The 7,122-nt window shown below is 37.9% G+C and overlaps 1 non-coding gene across 1 annotated transcript; it reads right to left on the minus strand.

Moving 5' to 3' along the window:
* Positions 1–2,397: 2,397 nt before the first annotated feature.
* LOC116666777 lies at positions 2,398–2,503 on the minus strand. The gene has a single exon (XR_004323670.1). It is a non-coding gene; the product is annotated as a U6 spliceosomal RNA (small nuclear RNA).
* Positions 2,504–7,122: the final 4,619 nt, after the last annotated feature.

A 7,122-nucleotide genomic window follows, 5' to 3' on the forward strand; every position in this document is an offset into this window, starting at 1 on the left:
CTGATGTTACTGGTATTGCAAGAGTAATTGACATGAAATAGAATCAGAAGACGACAATACTTTGGAAGCTAATCCTCTTAACTTAATGGAATTGAATTATTATAATTCATGAAATAGCACTTAAATGGTACTGCTTGGACAGTTACTGCTTGTTATTTATATTTGTTGAATTTTGAAATTTGCCTCCTGCACAGAATTGCTTAAGGGCACAAGTACAAAGAATTAATACATTAATTATCATAAATGAATCATTAAACAGCAGCAGTAGTTAACAACATAAGCTAATATATTAAGAAAAAGAATTTTTTTCAACAGTAGGCTTAGTGCTCCTCTGCTGGAAAAAGTTGATTAAAAGAGGAGCTGATTGGTAGAATAGCAGATGTGAAAATGGAATCTTGTGAGTTCATTTAATCCATTTCACTGCCTTCAAACCAATATGGGCAAATGACCCCTTATGGTAAAGCTCTTTATAAGGCTTTTGTAATCTTTTTTAGATCACTCATTGTAGTGATTTTTTTCTTTACAGACATCTAAGAAGACTGTTAATCTATTCCTAGGCACTAATGAGCAGCATCTGGGTTTTCACTTCTGAATCCGTAAAATTAAACCTTTTAAACTTTCAGATGTGAAGTTTTAAAATCTGGCTCCAAGGAGTCCAGACCCACTCAGGGTCTGGGAGGACAGAAAGAAGGACAGAATATGAGAATGTGAGAGTAGGCATGGGTCTGGACATCATCTTTCCAGTCCTAACCCTGCCCTCCCAACCCTGATTGAACTAGTACAGCCCAAATTTTATGTACTTAGTTTGCTTTATTTGGGTTTGAAAAAAAGCCCCAACAATTTAAAAATAACAATTTTGAAAATCATCAAGTTAGGTAATTATGAATTTTCTGTTCACTTAAGTCCTGCAGTTATCCACCCTTTATGCCAAATTCCACCTCCACATACTCTGATTCAGTGAATTTGCCAGGTACACTGACATTTTAAAAAATTTTGCCAGAGGATGTTAACTTGCAGCCAGGGCCGAGAACTAATTTTTAGTCCAACTGCATTGATCTCTTTTTAAGTAGAAATGAGTATAAGTTATGTCTCATTTTTTTTTTCTGCCAGAGATAGAGTTTTGCCCAGGAGAATTAATGTTCATGGAGATTATTTTATTCTTTCTTCTCATATTCCTACATAAATCAACATTCCCACCTTGACACCCACCAAGAATAACTGCTGACTCTCAAACCATCTCACTTCATTATTTAACTCTACTGATTTGTATCTGTTGTCAAGAAGAGATACGTTTCATTCAATTAAGAGGGTCTGTTTTTAATAAATCTGTAAGTACTCAGGTATGAATGTTAGTATTGATATTGCTAAAACAGTGTTAGAGTGTATTTTATCTTACATTTTTTTATGCCAAAATTGAACCAGTTATTGTACCTTGTACCCAGTAGTTTCACATTGAATGAGTAATTTCACCACTAGAACCAAGGCATTATTCTACTTACCTGTTACAACATGTGTAAACATTCAGGGGCTAGTCTCTACCACGTGCTGAGCTGGGTGTTTGCCATCATAGTAGGACCAAGATCACGTTAGCCAGGCCAGCATTCCAGGACCTTTTTCTTACCACATTCCTGCTCCAGTTAAGTGACTCCAAATTTGATAAATAGGCACCAGGGTGAATAAGGGAAATTGGTACAATCTACTGTTCCCAACAGCTATACATTGTGACTCAGTCAGAGGAACAGAATCTTTCTTCCTCCCTCCCTCCCCTCCCTTCCCTTTCTCTTTCTTCCTTCCTTCTTTCCTACCTTCCTTCCTCTTTTGAAAATATTCAAGGAAGCAGGAAAATATAGAAAATAATATCATAAACACTTATATACCTACCACCTAGTCTTGTCAAATCTTAGCATTTTTGCATATTGAATCCAGAACTTATTTTAAGAAACAGAAATTCACAAATAGAGTTGAAGTTACCTGTATAACCACCCGCCATTAACCCATTTTCCCTAGTGGCTTCCAAACTTTGATACACGTAAGCATCACCTGGAGAAATTTAAGACTCCTGTTGCCCAGGTCTTGTTTCATACCAATTAAATTGAAGGCAGCCAGTCATTAATATTTTTTAAGATTCCCAGGCAATTATTACAATGTGCAAAGTCTGGGAAACATTGCCCTCCTCACCACTCCAAATGTAACTACCATTCTACATGATGTTTATGTTTTTCTACATATATGTATTCATAAACAATGTACAGTTTACATATTTTAAAAATACAAAAATTGTATGACAGTGTATGTTTTATATGAATTTCTTTTTTCTTTTTTATTGAAGTATTGTCAGTTTACAATGTTGTATCAATTTCTGGTGTACAGCATAGTATTTTAGTCAGTCATATATATACAAATATGGAACGCTTCACGAATTTGCGTGTCATCCTTGCGCAGGGCTATTCTAATCCTCTCTGTATCATTCCAGTTTTAGTTTATGTGCTACTGAAGCAAGCACTGACTTGCTTTTTATACTCAGTGTTATCTTTTTGAGGTTATCCACATTGATGCAAGTAGCTAGAATTTATTTGTTTGAATTGCTATATAGTACTCGACTTTTAAATAAAGCACATGTTATTTGTCCATTGCCCTATTAGTGGATATTTACAGTATGACTTTCTGTTGACGAATTTCATTCATTTATTCAGGTCTTTCTTTTTATATCTTACTGAAGACCTGTGCATCTTATGTTAGCTTTATTACCAGGTACCTTGAGTTTTTGTTACTGTAAATGATATCCTTAAATCTCATGTTTTATTCATCATTGGTTCATGGGAATAAAATCAATTTTAGTGGGTTGATTTTGTGTCCAACAACTTTCCAGATTTTCTTATTAGCCTTAAGAGATTTTGTGTAGATCCTTCTAGATTTAATTTTGAGACAATCATATAACTTGTAAATAGTGACAGTATTTTTTTCTCTCTGATCTTTATAAATTTTCTAACTTTCTTTGATATTACTACGTTGTTAAGACCTCCAGCGTAATGTTTAACAAAAGCTATGATAGTAGAAATCCTTGGCTTCTTTCTGACTATAAAGGGACTGCTTCTAGTATTTTAAGAATTATGCCTACTATAGGTTTTCTGTGAGTTCCTGTCATAGAGACCCTCTATCAGGCTTAGAAAGTTTTCTTCTTATTTGGTTAAGTTTTTAATCATGAGAATATACTGAATTTTAGCATGTGCTTTTACTTGCATCTACTGACAGATCATAGGGTTTTCTTTTTTAATCTGCAAAGAGGATAAATTATATAAATATACTTTATTTTAAATACTGTATGAAAGCTTATTACTGTATACTTCTCATTTTTAAATTTGCTTTTGCATGTTGTCTACTCTTTCCATTAGAACCCTTAATTATTTTAAATGCCTTGTTTCGTAATTCCAGCATCATTGTCATAGCTAAGTCTGGTTCTGATGATTACTTTGTCTCTTCCAATTGCGTTTTCTCTGCCTTTTGGCATCCCTTATAATCTTTTGTTGAGAGCTGGACATGTTATACTAGATGATAGAAATTACAGTAAATAAGCGTGTATGAGGATTTATATTAATATGGCTAGGATTTGTGTTGTGTTTAATCTTCTTTAAGCTACAAGTGCCAGAGGCTCTAAATTCCTCCAGTGTTCTTTTTTGTCTCCTCTCTTGACTTCAGGCTTCCCTTAGTACTCCTCCTCAGAGAGAGCATATGTTTTGTGGATGTTTTAGCAGTACCCACTGTTATATGGGAGCCCCGTGGTGTGGTGCTAAGGTATGTGGGAGAGAAAGCATTCTCTAATCTTCCAATTAAATTTCAGTCCATTAGTGAGCCTGTGTCTTCAGTCTTTCACCTTCAGAAACATTTCTCCAGTGGTATAGCTTTTCCCCACATCCCATAATTCTCTCTCTGGCTGCAGTGCTCCTGATCTATTTCTTTAAGCCTTGACCTTTGTTGACTACATTGTCCTCTGAATTATGTGGGGCAGGAAGAGGAGAATGTATTTCCCCCTAGCTGGGATAAGGCTCTGGCAAAGTCTTTCCCCCTGGAGAGGAGATCTTTGGGTATGTTTCACAACGATTACTCTTTCTCTCCCCCTATCGGAATATTAAGAGGATCTCTCTTGGATCTTCACCACTAGAATCTGGTAGAGTTCCTGGAGGTAAAGACCATGAAACTGTGCCCATCTCTCCCAAAGCTCTGTCTTCCAGGAGTTTCTTATCCTCATTTTATTTCACACGCAGCCTCCAGTAATTCATCAAAATTGCCATTTAAGTGTTGTTACCAGGTTTGACTCCAGCAGCTTCTGTTCCATCAGATCTCAGCTGTGGCTCTACAGATGCACCTCCCTCTCCAGACTTCAAGGTGGTGGTTCACCTTGCAAACTCAGGTCTATGATGGTCCAAGAAAAGTCACTGATTTTCAGTTTATCCAGCTTTATCTTGTTATAAAAACAAGAATGATACCTTTCAAGCTTTTTACGTGTCTGAGCAGAAACTTAGCATCTTGACTCTAGACATTTTATAGAATCCTTTTCAAGTAAGACTTTCAAGGATCCTGGATTCATGTTGTTGACACAGCTCTAACCACCCCCGTCTATTATGTAGGCCCCAGATCTCATTCCTGTTCCTATCTGGGGTTAATATCTGAAGTGCAGCAGACTATGCTACCTGGGCGTATTGGTTATTTTGAGATACAGGCTCTTGAAAAACAGCAAATTCAGGGAGAGGCTTTCTTTGCACTTATCTGTTTAAAGGCTGATCCTCTAAAGGAAATCAGTCATCATGGATCCCCTTCTCAGGAGTTCAATTAACCAGGGAAGATTGACTCTTGTCCCAGAAGAGGAGACTAGAAGTTGATACCACACCCAGTGTGTTGTCACAGACTATCATAACCCCATCTATTCTTCTAAGGGTCCACTCATTTTTCCTAAAAATCATTTATTCTCCCCTAAGAGGCCTACATTCCTTCTCCCTTTTCCCTCTGAAGAGGGTATTTACGTCTGAATTCTAACCCACCTCTTTGAGTTACTCATTTTCCATGGCTATCTCCCGTGTATACATGATGTATAGCAGTTAATAAACTTTTGTTTGTTTTTCTCTTGTTTGTCTGTCTTTGGTTACAGGGATCTCAGCTAAGAACTCAGAAGAGCAGAGAAACAGCTATTTTTCTTCTCCTGTACACTGTATCCAGTCCCCCAGGCAATGGGAACAGCACCATTCCATCTCCACAGCCACCACAGCATCAATTCATACACTTACTACTCTGTTTTTCAGTTTCCTCTCTATTTTTGGCCACTGGGAATTTCTTTTCTAGTATTTTCAGATGAAAATTTATAAGAACATCCATTTGTGTTTATCTAACATCCTTAAGTATGTTTCAGGTTATTCAGTCTGTAATGTTGCTGAAATCAGCATCTAACTAGTTTTTCTATTCAAATATTTGGTGGGCTGGTGGGACTCTATGACTCCCGAGGCCTCGCTGGCCCAGGCAATGTCCTAGGCAGGGCGTCAGGACTCCCAGACACTGCTTGCTACTCTCTGCCCTTGTGACCAAGCCATGCTGAACGTGAGAGGCCCCTCAGCACCAGTCATGGCATGAGGTCCTCCAGGGGAAGACAATGACGGTATAGTATTTCCAACAGATTTACCTGAGTTCAGTGGATACAGTCTACCCTAGCTTCTCCTGTTTGGATCTGATATACTTTTGTTCTTGAGCATCATGGATTTCTTTTGAGCTCGTCTCTATTGCACCTGTCCTATGGTCAGCCCCAGCCTGAGCACTAGTGGACTAGACTTTGGCTCCTGACTCAGATTTGCTTTTTCCAGCTTTCATGCCTCTCTCTGATTTATCCTAAGATTTCATCTTATAACTTTTCCTTTAGAGAAAGGCTTTTGCAAATCCTGTCTCCTTCTTGGGGATATGGTTTGTTTCTTTTAATATATGGCACCAACCCAGGAACATTTTGCTATTAAATCTGCACAGCTACTTTGGAGAAATATGGGATACCCAAGTGATCAAAGTGATGAACCCCTGGAACTTCATTTGGATTGACGCCCCAGGGTCTTATGGTGGGGGAGGTGTGTGTGAAGAGGAGTTAAATGATTTTGTCAAATATTCTAGTTTCTTGAGTTTAGTCACTGAAAGAAGGAGTTGAGGGCCATGACTCTGCAAGTTGCATAAAGGAAACATTACACTGGGGTACAGAAGCCTATTATCTGAGTCTTTTAAAAGAGCACTTTATTTTTAAGTATTTCTTTTTTTGATACAAGAATGTTAAAACTTTAACTTTTGGGTTTCTGGTTAAACTCCCTTAACAAGCACAGTGAGATGGGGTGGTTCCTGGTCCCTCAAAGGAGGTACTCATCAAACAGTCTTCTGAAACTGAACCAGCAGGCAGGGGCTCTGGAGAACAAGCCAGGGTCACCCATACAAGAGATTGGCTAATTCAAGTATAAAACAATAAAGAGAGAAATCTGCTGCAAGCGCCTGAGATGCCCATAATGAAGAATGCCTTTTCCTTTAGAAGGGCTTAAGTGGGTTGGTTTTAAAGAAATCCTAGAAAGCTCAGGTCCTTAGGGGCATATTTCTGTGAAAACATGGTGGAATGGTTAGTGATAAGAAGAAAGAAAGTCTTTTAGTCCTGCTAAAAGTATGACTTTTCCACAGAAAATTTAATGATCTAGTAGGCTTTTATTCAGTGATTCATGAATCAGGCAGCATCTAACCTAGCAGGTGGAGAGGAACTCAGAAATGCTATACCAGGTCAGAGATTTTTGTAGATCAATGTAATCAGGAACAAGGAAGTAATACTGGGCATTTGCTGATTAGATGAACCAGAGTAACTTGTGTGGAACAAACAAATGTGTTGTGTATTGGTTTGATATGATTTCAAATCCAGTTATTTTTTTGATCTGAGAATGAAGTTGCTTTGTCCTAAGAGTGAAGTAGTTTACATTGAGGAAGTTGCATCAGGAAGTAGTCATTGACATCCGTGGTTGTCAATCAGCAGGTGGCTGTCCATCAGCTATTGATGAGTACTGCTGGGGCTTATCGAGAAAAACATGTTGAGGAGAGACTATGGCTAGGGGACATTTAAGCTTT

Source organism: Camelus ferus, chromosome 1 (assembly GCF_009834535.1).
Source record: "Camelus ferus isolate YT-003-E chromosome 1, BCGSAC_Cfer_1.0, whole genome shotgun sequence".
Lineage (NCBI taxonomy): Eukaryota > Metazoa > Chordata > Mammalia > Artiodactyla > Camelidae > Camelus > Camelus ferus.